Source organism: Styela clava, chromosome 15 (genome assembly GCF_964204865.1).
Source record: "Styela clava chromosome 15, kaStyClav1.hap1.2, whole genome shotgun sequence".
Classification (NCBI taxonomy): domain Eukaryota; kingdom Metazoa; phylum Chordata; class Ascidiacea; order Stolidobranchia; family Styelidae; genus Styela; species Styela clava.
This window is the reverse complement of record NC_135264.1, coordinates 5,926,521-5,939,549: the sequence shown is the minus strand read 5'-3', so window position 1 is coordinate 5,939,549 and position 13,029 is coordinate 5,926,521. Positions and strand designations below refer to the sequence as shown.

The following is a 13,029-nucleotide window of genomic DNA, read 5'->3' as shown; positions in this document are numbered from 1 at the left end:
AAGTACGAATACAATAAATACTATGAAATGAGGCCCGACCAATTGTATTAATGCAGCTGCAAATGCCCTCATTGCCTGTATTATAACCCCATTGATGGCGACTGGCGCATCCGCCGATACTTGTCAAACGATGGAAGAACGCCCAAAAGGGAACATAACCCGCGTCTTTCCGGAAATTATGTATACGAAATTAACCAATTAGCAAAATTTATCGCATACCAGCTAAAAACTGCACACTCGCCCGTGAACTAGAGGGTGGAAACCATTGCATTACATGACTCTACGAAATTATAAAAAAAAATGGGCGAAATATTTTGGACATCTTGTGAGAATAATTCACATATTTGCAGCTCTTCATGACTAGCGGGATTTAACATCATATATTAGTTTATACCTGACAAAATATGAATTGAAAGATTTATAAGATTACATACTTGCTCTTTACTCTCTAGACTAAATAGGCTTTCATCTAACTCTGTGATGCACCATACTATTAATTAACACTGTCGATTCCGTTTGATGCAATGACTTTTTCAAGCAGTGTTTTAGAAAACTGAAAATAAATATATGGTTTCATTATCAAGTTTTGGAGTCATAAATCCCAAAAAAATGCTGTTCGACAGAGGTAAAGCAAAGGTAATCTTTTAATAAAAATACATAAAAATATCAATTTAATGCCATATTATGTGCATACCGAGTCCATCTTACTTTAGGTGGAACTAAATTTCGTTGACCTAAGACATTATCAAGTTATTTAATTCACAAGACAGAAATACAGAGAAGAGATATAGTTAAAATAAATAAATGTTCACTCATTTTATCTAACTGATACATACTGAGTTGCGTGCACAGAATTTAAGCCATTATAACGTCGTATTTTGTTTTTTGCACATCGAAAAATTCCCATTCGATATATTTCTTCATAATTCCCGTGCAATGTTAAAAATGTCAATATAAAAAATTCGCTGCAAAAATAGCCAAATTAGTTGAGGTGATAAATGGCTAAAATCGTGTCATAATCATATTCCCGTTTCTATTCGCGCGGTTGGGAAACAACATTGTTCCTACCTAACGAGGCTAATACCGCGAACACGATCACTCCAAGCAAAAAATAATTTTCATGTCAGTATTTCAACCTACTTTTTAAAACATTCTGGAATAGAATAAAAGTTCATTATCTTGAAAATATCAGTCTACATTTAGCCGATATCGATACGAATTGCCGATATTACCGATACCCGATACCTTTTACCGAAAGCTTTTTAAATTAGTTTTGAAAAGCACTGACTGTATAACGACATTGATCATTTTAATCATTCCAAACCGAAATTGAAATAAATGAAAAGTCAATTTACCGCAATTAATGATAAAATAAAACAAGTAAATAATACACGATAGTTATATGAACATTTGTTAAAAAATTACTATTCAAGGCAAAAAATAATATTGCAAAATGAACATATCATATTGGGTTAGTTTAGCTGTCCTCAGTTAATATTTGGACGTGATTCGACTTAAAATCCTTCTAATTTGAATCGAGCAATCAAATTAGAACCAAGTTACAGTAAAAAAACGCGAATATCAGAACATAACCCGTAAGTTCAAATGACATTATTATTTCATGGCATCGTGATACCAAAACAAGTTTATATATGACCTATTATTAGGGGGGAAAAGGAGAACAAACGATAAGCGAGAGACTCAAGTAGAAAATGCGTGTAAAAATTCACACTATAATATTATGGTCTTTTTTAAACCAAGAGCTAAAAACTGTAAAAAAAAATCATAAAGTCTTGACAACAAAAAGAAATGAAAAAGTATGAAACGCAAAGAACTGCAGAAAATGTTCGTAGAAATATAAAATGGACGGACATTTTTCTTCTTTACAGGTATCCCATATTTTCCTCTTTATAATGTTAACGGCGTTCTATAAATTTATACTAAACCCAAAGAGGGTTTATTTGATTTGGGAGATTCGTTTTCTATAATATTTATAGTTACGTTAACATATTTTAAAAGATGATTTTAATTAAAGCAATCGCACTAAAAATAAGAGTTTTAATATGTACCTACATGAAAGCCATCAGTAGAATTCGCATTTTTATTTTTTTTAAAAGCTCAAACTTGTATAATTTTGTCACAATTACATCCAACAAGCGCCTTCAGTTAACAGTTGATTGGACGTGTTTTATCCTAAAATATTCTAACACTCTCCATCTTCAAAATTAGAAGCAATTTGAGAGGGAAAAACGAGTTTATAAATGTCCTAAAATAGAAGAACAAACGATTAAGCAAAAGCTTAAATAATATGACTCGGCATGTGTGCAATGTAAATTGGATATTTTATGCCTTGCCAGCCTGTTTGGGATTGTTTTCTATGCGCTGGAAAATATGAATATCCAGTGTAAGCGTAAAATATACAACAGTGCAGCCTAGAACAGATTTAGCAACCAATCACAAGAAATCTTTTTTTTTTACTACATTGAATACCCGACAACCAGACTGCACCTTCTGAAAAGGAGTCAGAACAACACTCGTTGGAATATCGAGCGCACAAACCGAGGATAAACAGATCGAGCAATAATCAAACACAGCAATTTGATAACAATTATAAACTATATGAAATATTTTGTACAGGGACAAAACAAAATGTGAAATAAAAAACTAGCCTTGACAAAATGAAAAATTTGAAATGTTAGAAACTCTGTAAAAACGGCTCAAGAATGAACCTGAACGACTTTAGCGATTATTGCTGCATTGTATTGTATTAGCACTTATTAGCAGAGGATCAGCTAAAAAAGAAAAACATACGATTGAGCGAGGAATTATTAAATATGACCTGGCATGCGTGCAGTGTAACTAAAATTTTTCTAGCTTGTCAGCTTGCTTAAAACATTTTAATTTTTCGTTCAAAAATAAACCATTTCAACACACATATTAGAAACTATTAATATTCAGTGTCAGCGTTGGAAAAATAACTATTCTAAAGTATTCGCAATCCCTAATGAAGAACAAACTGATCAGTGTCGTTGCGACAAAATCTGAAAATTCTGAAGATTTGATAAAAAGTCCTCATGTTGCGTGTTTTCGAATCTACCAATTTACTACGCTTCATCGGAGAATTAGAAGTGACCATTTCATTTATTTCTTAAATTCGTGGAAACAACGAGCGCTTTTTTGTTAAAACATTTTCTTTCATTACCCCACTATTTAGCTTAACATTCTTACTTTGCATCTTTACTGTTTAACTCAAAGTAAAATACAATTCACATCATTTAGCATTCACAAATGTATTTTCGTACGACTGAGACATTCACACGACAATGACTTAGAAATAAATTATTATTTATCAGAATTTTTTGTATTTAAATAAAAATTTACCATATACAAATCTGGGTTGGGCATTTAAGTTAACAGATTTAAATTCAATTCAACGAAAGCATTTATTTCAAAAAACACCCATGAATGCAGATTTCAAATTTTTCAATTTCTCCTAACCCGAAACCTAACCCAAGCCGGACAACCACTAATTTGTTAACGACGGATTTAAATTCAATTCAATGAAAGCATTAATTTCAAATCAAATCTCTCATTTTTCAAAAAAACTTTTCCGATCTAGCGGGGAAATATTTGAATATTCCATTAAATCGAGGACTAATATAAACAAGAGAGCTGTGCTCAAATATTTGGACACGTCACAAGGTGTCGCTATTTTTTATTCCGACACATAAAAAACGCGAATCTTTGAGGTAGACAGAAATAATTGAAATAAGTAAAAGTAATAGCCTTCTGGCAAAAAAATCAATCTTTAACCACTGAAAATTTCAAAGCAATTGTTCAGTATTCGTAAAGAAAAGCGATTTCATCATGACGAAAGAGAAGAATACTAACATAAACAACAACAAAATATTGAAACGATCGTTATGTACACTGACGTGTCCAAAAACTTAATTCAACAAAAACTTGCGGTGGCACAATGTGGTATTCGAAGATGGTAAATTTTACAAAAATTGATTGATTTCAGAAAAATATTAATTATTTCGATCTAATTTCGGCTTGGGGGTTGAAATTTGAATGTACCAAAAATTTTTCGAACTATGACATTATGTGAACGATATGAACTATGTCAAGTTTCGGGTTTATGAATGACCGAAAATGTAATTTGATAAATTAGATATGAATTAGATATATATTCAAACAAATCTATTCGTACCTGTCTGCAGTGGCGCAGCCATTCGGGGTCGAACCCCCCCCCCCCCTTTGGAATTTTTTCGAAAACAGAAAAAGTCGCCGATAACACGTGCAATTGCTTTCTGCTAAAATCGCCGTATATTTTCATCGAGGCGGCGTTATTTACGCCGTAAACGCCTTCTCGTTGGTATTTATTCTCTCTAAATCACAAATTTGTGCCAGGGGAACAATTATAATTATTTTATTTTTGTACTCGCACGGAATTGTGAAAACTGAAAAAGCGTGCAATTGCCTTCTGCTAAAATCGCCGATTGATTTCATCAGTGTGCTATTTAGGCGGTAAACCATTACTTTAAAATTGTCGTCGAAAATTTTAGTGTTATCATTAAACAAGGTTGAAAACGCGTTTTTGCCCCTGCTAGTGATGATATATAAGATAATTAATCTGAAGTATATCCATCAATTTTTATTCCACTGAAATAAATTTTACTACATGAGAATTTACAGCAGATTTACGGATTTTTCGAAAGCTTTTATCTTTAAAAATAATCGGAGTGGCAGCATTGCGATTGAACGGAGTCAATGTTACAAGCACATCTCAAATTTGTCGAATTCGCAAAATAGAAAAAATACGGATCAAAATAATACATAATAGGGCAGTTTACCACACAATTTTATGCGGAATTCCGTGATGTTTTAGAGTGGCTCTTGTTTTGTCGGCGCAACCGCAGGTTAAATTGAAGACAATTAAATTAATAAAGCAGGGCATTTTAAATATGCCCTTATCGGTCATGGATTGGTTACCTTGCGCAAGAGAAAAATCATTTTTCGTTAGAAAAGGCGGCTTTTTTAACAAGTGACGCAATCGCGGCGACTGTTCGGCGTGGATTTCGAGGCGCTGAATTAGTATTTTTGATTTACTGGTATACTTTATATCTATTTTCATTGTATGAAGTAAAATTGTACTACACGTGATTTTATATCAGATATCGAGATTTTACTAACGGCGATAACGAGGTCACAAGATTGCAAAAATACGTATCAAAATTAAATATATCAGGCAGCTTATCTCATTGTTTTATGTCCACGGCAGTAATGTTTTTATTTTGACGTAGAAAGTCGAGACCGCGAGTTGCGTTGGGGACAATAAAATTAATATATACGTAAGGACATTTTAGAATCTCGTGGTTGTCATGAATTGAATATTTTACGCGACAGAAGCTGAGAAGGCGGCTCTTAACGAGCGCGTGATCGCGGTGACTGCTACAGACGGCATTAGTAATTAGCAATAGCTAATTAGCCACTATCATATAAGCACAAACACCAAATCTCGCGACATCCTTGGAGATGACGGGTTCACTAAAACTTACAACTGCGCAAAGCTATACAAACAGCAACGCTAATTTATAAGTTGTTGAAAGTGTAAGTTTAAATATCTGGGATGAATTGTAGTTAAATTTGCATAATTAGTAGACGCTGGGATAGAAATTCCCATAATAGAAAACTTGCTTTAATTTGAAGGAAGCTCATCGAACCCCTGTTACTCCAACAAAAAAACAAAAAGTCGATTGAACCCTGGTTAAAAACTACTCTTATAGACTATTGAATAGACTATTGAAAAACTAACAAAACGCTATGGCAACGAAATAAACCCATAAAGTACGAATACAAAAAATACTATAAAATGAGGCCCGACTAATTGTATTAATGCAGCCGCAATTGCCCCATTACCAGTAATATAACCCGATTGCTGGCGGACTGCCGCATACTTTGATACTTGTCAAACGATGGGAGAACGCCGAAAAGAAACATAACCCGCGGCTTTTCCGGGAATTGTGCATACGAAACTAACAAAGCAGGAACATTTATTGCATATCAGCTAAAAACTGCACACCTCTCGTGAACTAGCGGGTGGAAACCATTGCAATATATGACTTTACGAAATTATATAAATAAAATTGGGCGGAATATTATGGACATCTTGTGAGGATAATTCAAATATTTGCAGTTCTTCCTGACTAGCGGGATTTAACATGATATATCAGTTTATACCGGACAAAATATGAATTGAAAGATTTATAAGATTTCATACTTGCTCTTTACTCTTTACACTATATAGGCTTCCATCTCACTCCGTGAGGCACCAGACTAATAACAATGTCCGTTTGATGCAATGACTCTTTCAAGCAGTGACTTAGAAAACTGAAAATAAATATATAGTTTCATTATCAAGTTTTGGAGTTACAAATCACAAAAAATGCTTATTAACAGAGGTAAAGCAAAGATAAGCTTATATTAAAAATACATAAACAATATTATTTTAACCACGTGGAAATGCCATTATTGCCGATTCATTCATGGGTTAGTATCAATTAAAAAAGTGTTTTAACAATGTTGAGTTACGTGAACATTCAACAGTATTGTAGTGATTACCAATTTACGGAGTTCTTTAATTATTATTTAACACGAAAAGTAACACCGACTCGATCTAAAATTAAACGCATAGAAATGTCCAACTATCCGCTTCAAAAATATCGCACCCTGGGGTCAATAATGATGGTATTGTTCGCCTAAAATTGGGACCGTAATTTACTAACTGTGATAGAAATCCTACACAGAAGATAGAAATCATAATAAAATTAATTTGTGTTGTGAATGCACTTGTTGTACGTGATTGTGAACTCACAATCATGTCCGAAATATAAAAACTACGATATCAGCCGTGATAATTAATATTTACTAGTGGATAAAAAAGTGCTTTAAATATAGTCTAACAATATTAATTGGATTGTCGGCCGCCAAAAAGATCGCGGTGACAAATAATTCACTGAGGCCTTCGATTACGACAAAATTATGAAATAAAAATGCCACACTGTTCAAGTAAAATCCGAAAAAAAAAAGTATTGTCACGGCGATGGTTTCGGCGGCCGACATCCCAATAGATGTCGTTCAAAATGACAATACTGATTATTCGGTGTCCGTTAAAAATATTCGATTAACTCGATTAAAAAATACGATTTTGCCCGCCAGTGATCACGGCGCAAGTAAATAATCATTGAATGGAAATAAAACTTCAACTTCATAACAATAAATTCCAAGTAATAGTTTCATATTTCGTGCATTTGATCGGCGCTACATGCGAGCGTATTTTTGTACACATAAACCATTATGACACTACTGACATCTCTCTGAAATTAATTTTCCCGAATTTTTAATGTTTTATTTCCAAATGCGGGTACCCGCTGACTACGGATTAATAGTCGACGATTAAAATACGACTTGTAAAATATTCACCAACACCATCAGGCAAAGAGAGACGGGCTACAACGTAACCTCCATTGAAAAATCCTGGCTGCATCCCTTGATGCGGCAATATTTAAAATGCGGTATTTATTGGCTTAATTGTGTTCAATGAAACCTGCAGTTGCGACGACTTACGTCTTACGACAATATAAAATCATTACAACTCAAAATTACCGCGTCAATCAGCGGACTTGAAATGAAGAACAATGAAACCAAGTGGAACAACACTGAATCCGCCCCGCCGCAGGCCTGTCACTCTGATTATTTTTAAGGTTTCACCGTTTGAAATATCCCAAGATATAGACAAAATACGAACGATTGTAATTTAAATTATTGCGAAAAAAAATCAATCGATAAATTTTGCATTAATTATTTTATATATCGTCACATACCGAGAAAACGTCGTATGCGGCTCCATAGGTAGTTAGTTGCAAAATAGACAAAAGGTACATCGCGTGAATAATTTACTGTGTTTCGATTTCAGTTACTATTATGGCATATATTTTGAAGAAATTCTAACATAACACCAAATTTTGTGATTTACAATGTCTAAAAAGCGTTTTCAATCTGCTGCAAAATTGCTAAAACAAAACTTATGGTGATATCTTCCGTTTTATATTTTAATTTTAATATTTTATAATGCCGCAATCAAGAAATTGGGTTGCGGATTCATCTCTATATCATTTATTTCTTCACCGATTTTTATAATATAGTATTCTAACTTGTTTGTGATTAATGTAAATTAGAAAGATTCAGAAGATTTTAAAAACATACCTGCTCTTTAGACTCGATGCATTCACCTCTCTCAGTGATGCATAATCGGACAAATAACTCCGCATGTCTTTTGATGTATAATGATAAACTGTCTTTTCCGCTTTCAAGTTTCAGAAAGCTGAACTTTATGCGAGATAATGAACTGCAAGTAAATTTTGTATAATATTGATTTGAATAAATATAGTTGTTCGAACTAAGTCATTATTAATTTTTAGATTTATAAGTTACGGAAAATGTAATTTGACAGGAGCACAGAGAAGCTATGCTTATACTTTGGATACATAAAATAAAAATATTAATTTTCAGTTCATTGACAAATTATTCAGAATTCCCCCTTATTTACTAACATTACTTTGGAATGATCTGTCAGTTTATAATATTGCAACACATAATATAAATCATATTTATATTCATTCAAAAGCACGTTGAAAATACGGCTATTAAGAAATGTAAATATAAAAAATAAGGCGGAAAAGATAAAATTTAACAAATATTTCTGTTTCTAATTACCTTTACGCCCCTCAAAAAAATTGTCCACGCTCTTGTGAAAAGCTATGCTTATCCTAAAGATACAAGGACGACAACTTGTACTGATATTCATTTACGTTCATTCTATATTATTTGCAGATTTTCAATATTATAAATATTACTTATTCGGAATGATCTGTCAGTGTGCTATGTTGTATCTCATTATCTGAATCTTAACTAGTAAATTATTTATTAGTGTGTTATATTTTACCTTCAAGTTCTCTATAGTCTTTCCTTCCCATCCCAGAGACCTGAAAATATACATCTATAAATAAATTGATGCCATCTATACATGCCAAAGACATTTTAGACATTATATATATAAATATAAGAACATGACAGATCATGACTAGGGAAGAAACGATAGCAAAATAAGGAATATATTCCCAGATTCAAACGCTCATGAACATAAGGCTACTAGCAATATAGATATAAGCTGACTATAGTAGATTTACAATTTGTGGGATCTCATGTATATAGTAACCTTCGAAATTTTAGTCTTCGACACAAATCCCATTGTTAACCAGTACTAAAGGGTGTACGATAACCGGTTATATTGATGCATATTGGTGCACTTGATTCTACTCACTCATATAATATCGTTATTGGAAACTTAATGCGATTTTAGTTCGAAACACATGTGAACACGAATGTCATGGTTAACTAGTACCAAAAGGGGGTAAGATACACGATTAATCAAGTCAAGACAAGTTTTTTTTTCCAACCAGTAATAAGTATCACAACCATAAAATACGACACGAAGAAAATTTACACCGTTTTACTGGGGAAGGGACGTAGCGGGGAACCAAACTGGTTATCGAGCAGCAACACCAAAGTTCCTAATATCTAATTAAAAAAGTAAGAATTCTAGAATTTTGAAACTACTATATCTTATATTGACGGGGAGTGACGTATATGAAAGAGACCATTCAGTAGAAATTATATAGGAGAGTTTATATTAATTAAGCTCTTTTCAATATACATGATTAGGCATAACATGACGTGACCCGCACTAACAATGGGGAAAATAGGACACGCATTTCTATTTCTCTATTTTTAAATAGACATGAACATGGTTGGTATGATAACATAAGACTTTTACCAAGGGGATAAGAACCAAAAAGGTGTTTACACTTGGTTGAATATACAGTATCGTTTTTGGAAAATTTAGTTGAAACGCGAGTTCTTTAAGGTGTAAGATTAACGGCTATCTTAATTCACATAGTATGACTCACTCTGATAATATCATTATTGGAAATTTGGGACGATTCCAGTTTGAACTAGTTGGGAACATCATTGGCATGAATATCAACTGTGAACTACCCGAGCGTACAGGTCACAATGTACCACAGTTACCTTTAAAAAATTAGCCTGATTACTTTATATAGTATGTTAGTTAGTGTCAACTACCATTTGTATTCATCAGATTAATGAAAAAGATCAGGACTACGATTTCAAAAATGTCAGACATACTAGTATATATAGGCATCCTATGATAAACAACAAGTTAAACAATAAGTTTTAATATTCGCATGGTTATTAAGTTGGGGTTGTGTTTTAACCGAATTGCATTTAACGAGGCATAGTTTTATTTATGCTGGCCTAATAACCTTTAAATAGACTGACTTTTCAAGATAGTAATTGGCCTTTTGGTTTGGACGATTAAACGAAACGACAGCAGATGGGACAACACAGCAGTTAGCCCCTGCGCTGTATTGACTATGTTATTATTCACCGGATATTGCTACAGTTAATTGTTAGGACAGAATATTTAATTCCGCGATTCTACGTAATGAGCATGGTTTGGTTTAACAGATTTTGCCATAAACAATTATGAGCGCGCATTGGTGGCCCAACTGACAAAAATAAGACCAATTTAATGCATTCCTGTATCTCGACTATTAGGCGGGAACGAAAACAAGCTTAATTTTTATTTCTAAAACATGGCCCTAGCCTTATTCACTCGGCCGACTCAATAGCCAGAATAAAACGGTAGTTGTGCGTATCATGTTATTATGAAATTTTGAGATTGTAATTTTTAGAAAATTTCATTTGACACACAAACCAAAAACTGAGCTCATACTCAATATATTGAACATAATATTTGTTTGTAGATTTCCCGAAAAAAATACAATATATCATTTATTTATACTATAGACATCTAAAATGAAAAGATTTCAAATGATTTGGTTACATACTTGCTTTTCAGACTTGATAGGCCTCCATCTCACTCAGTGATGAAAAGCTGGCTCTTGACGAATTTCTTTTGGTACAATGATAAATTGTCCTGTCAACTTTCAAGCAGTGTTTTAAGCTGAAAATCAATATATATGTCATGATTTTGTGCAAGCCAATTCTAAATTTGATTCAAACTAAATTTCGTTGAGCAAACTATGTCATTAGGTAGTTAATTCACACAAATGCTATTTGACAGAGACACTGCAAAGCAAAAAATATACGTTGGTTTCAATAAAATACGTAACGGGTAAATTTAGACGAATAAAATTTATTCAGGATTGCCATTAAATTTCAAATATTATAGATTACCATAGAAATTGCTTTTCATCGACTCTACAGTTACAGGTATTTGTAATCATTCAATTTTATAAATTCAGCTTAATATTTTATAACATATCAGGTGTAGTTTTTAAACTGCACGAGTTGCAAATATTACAATAACAGTAAAATACCCAATGAACTTTTATTACTGTTTCATGGAGTATATGACTAATTACCTCTGATCAGTAACTTGTAGAATTATCACATTGTTCACGGTGGGGATCGCAAACTGGGGATCGCTATCCAGCAGAGAAGCGAGCAACGAATTTCAGGGGTCGCAAAGAGTACACCAATTTGATACAAGGTACTGTATTTATAGTACTATTTCGGACTTCTGCTTCAAAACACAATTATTAAAACTTGTGCAAAATCTAAATATTAAATTTCGATAGAATGCACAGGATAAAATAAGCGGCATAACAATGTTGGCTCGCATCGAACTATTTATCATTTTAAACGTGAACGTGGGTCTTACTTTTTTGGAATTTTGATTCGGAAGACAATTATTTAACTTTGTGAAAATATAAAACACACGATCAAATATGTGGCATGACTATGCCGACTTTGATCGCAAGACCCGAGACGCGGTGCGCTCGCATCTAATTGTTTAGCATTCTAAACGAAAACAGTGGTGTACAGGAATAAAATAGGCAAAAAATTCAAATAAAATGTTTAAATGATATTTACTTGTATTATTCCTCGTTCGTTACTTTGTGTCTTTGAATCTTCAACCTTTAATAGTTTTGCATCTGAAAAAAGTTGAAATATTGATAAATAAACTGTCGCAGAACTGTAGCTAGCATATTCAATGAACAGCGGGGCTGAATCTATCGGGTTTTCTGCACGAAGCTCCCGCCGCCTTTTAAAATGACATATTAGTAATTATCAATTAGGGGGTAGGAACGATTTATAAATTTGAATTTACAGCACAATCTGCATTCCTAACTTAAACTACCAAGATGGCGCACAACCTGAACCCTAACCAGGTACACATACTGTGTTCAGGTTGTGCGCCATCTCGGTAGTTTAAGTTAGGAATGCAGATCGTGCTGGAAATTCAAGATGACGCACAACTTGAACCCTAACCAGGTACACATACTGTGTTCAGGTTGTGCGCCATCTTGGTACGAATACTATGGGAGCACCCTATACACAATAAAATATGAAAGTGGAAAGGCTACGCGAATCTCTAATAAACCATTGATTTTGCGCTACATTTGCGAAAGTTTTGAAAGTTATGCAATACATTCATGTAAATCTTGTCCTGTTGAATGCAGCTTAGGTAGTGACGTAGATTAGTATATTACGTTTAAGTTTCTTAATATGATAAGTCTATGTATTGCCATATAGCCTTAAAGTTCGACCAGTTGTGAGGAAACGATTGAACCCGATGTTAGTGAGTTCGATGCAAAAGAGAATCACCCACCAATCAAGACTTCTGTATTAGGTTAATAATTCCAATTCGTGTAGGCCCGAAAACCTCTAATTTACCACTTATACAATAGAAAAATGAAAGCAATAGAATAGCAATGAAAACAATAAATATAAATAACATTTAGCTCACCTGAATATTGTTTCGAACTCGCTGTCATAACCCAACAGTCAGCTTATCCATACATCCTACCAAAATCAAACCTTATCCTACGACAAACATTTGTGACTGCGATGTCGCTT

At 33.4% G+C, this 13,029-nt stretch overlaps 1 long non-coding RNA gene across 3 annotated transcripts; it reads right to left on the bottom strand.

The window, feature by feature from the left end:
* Positions 1 to 236: 236 nt before the first annotated feature.
* Positions 237 to 13,029, bottom strand: LOC144411776 (uncharacterized). Of its 3 annotated transcripts, none has more exons than XR_013468884.1 (6): positions 12,043 to 12,116; positions 10,995 to 11,110; positions 9,008 to 9,047; positions 8,269 to 8,410; positions 6,284 to 6,393; positions 237 to 553 (listed from the first exon to the last, which is right to left on the bottom strand). It is a non-coding gene; the product is annotated as an uncharacterized LOC144411776 (long non-coding RNA). The 3 variants fall into 3 exon arrangements; XR_013468885.1 differs by lacking the exon at positions 237 to 553 and adding an exon at positions 12,920 to 13,029 and having other exon boundaries at positions 5,614 to 6,393; positions 12,043 to 12,104; XR_013468883.1 differs by lacking the exon at positions 237 to 553 and having other exon boundaries at positions 5,615 to 6,393.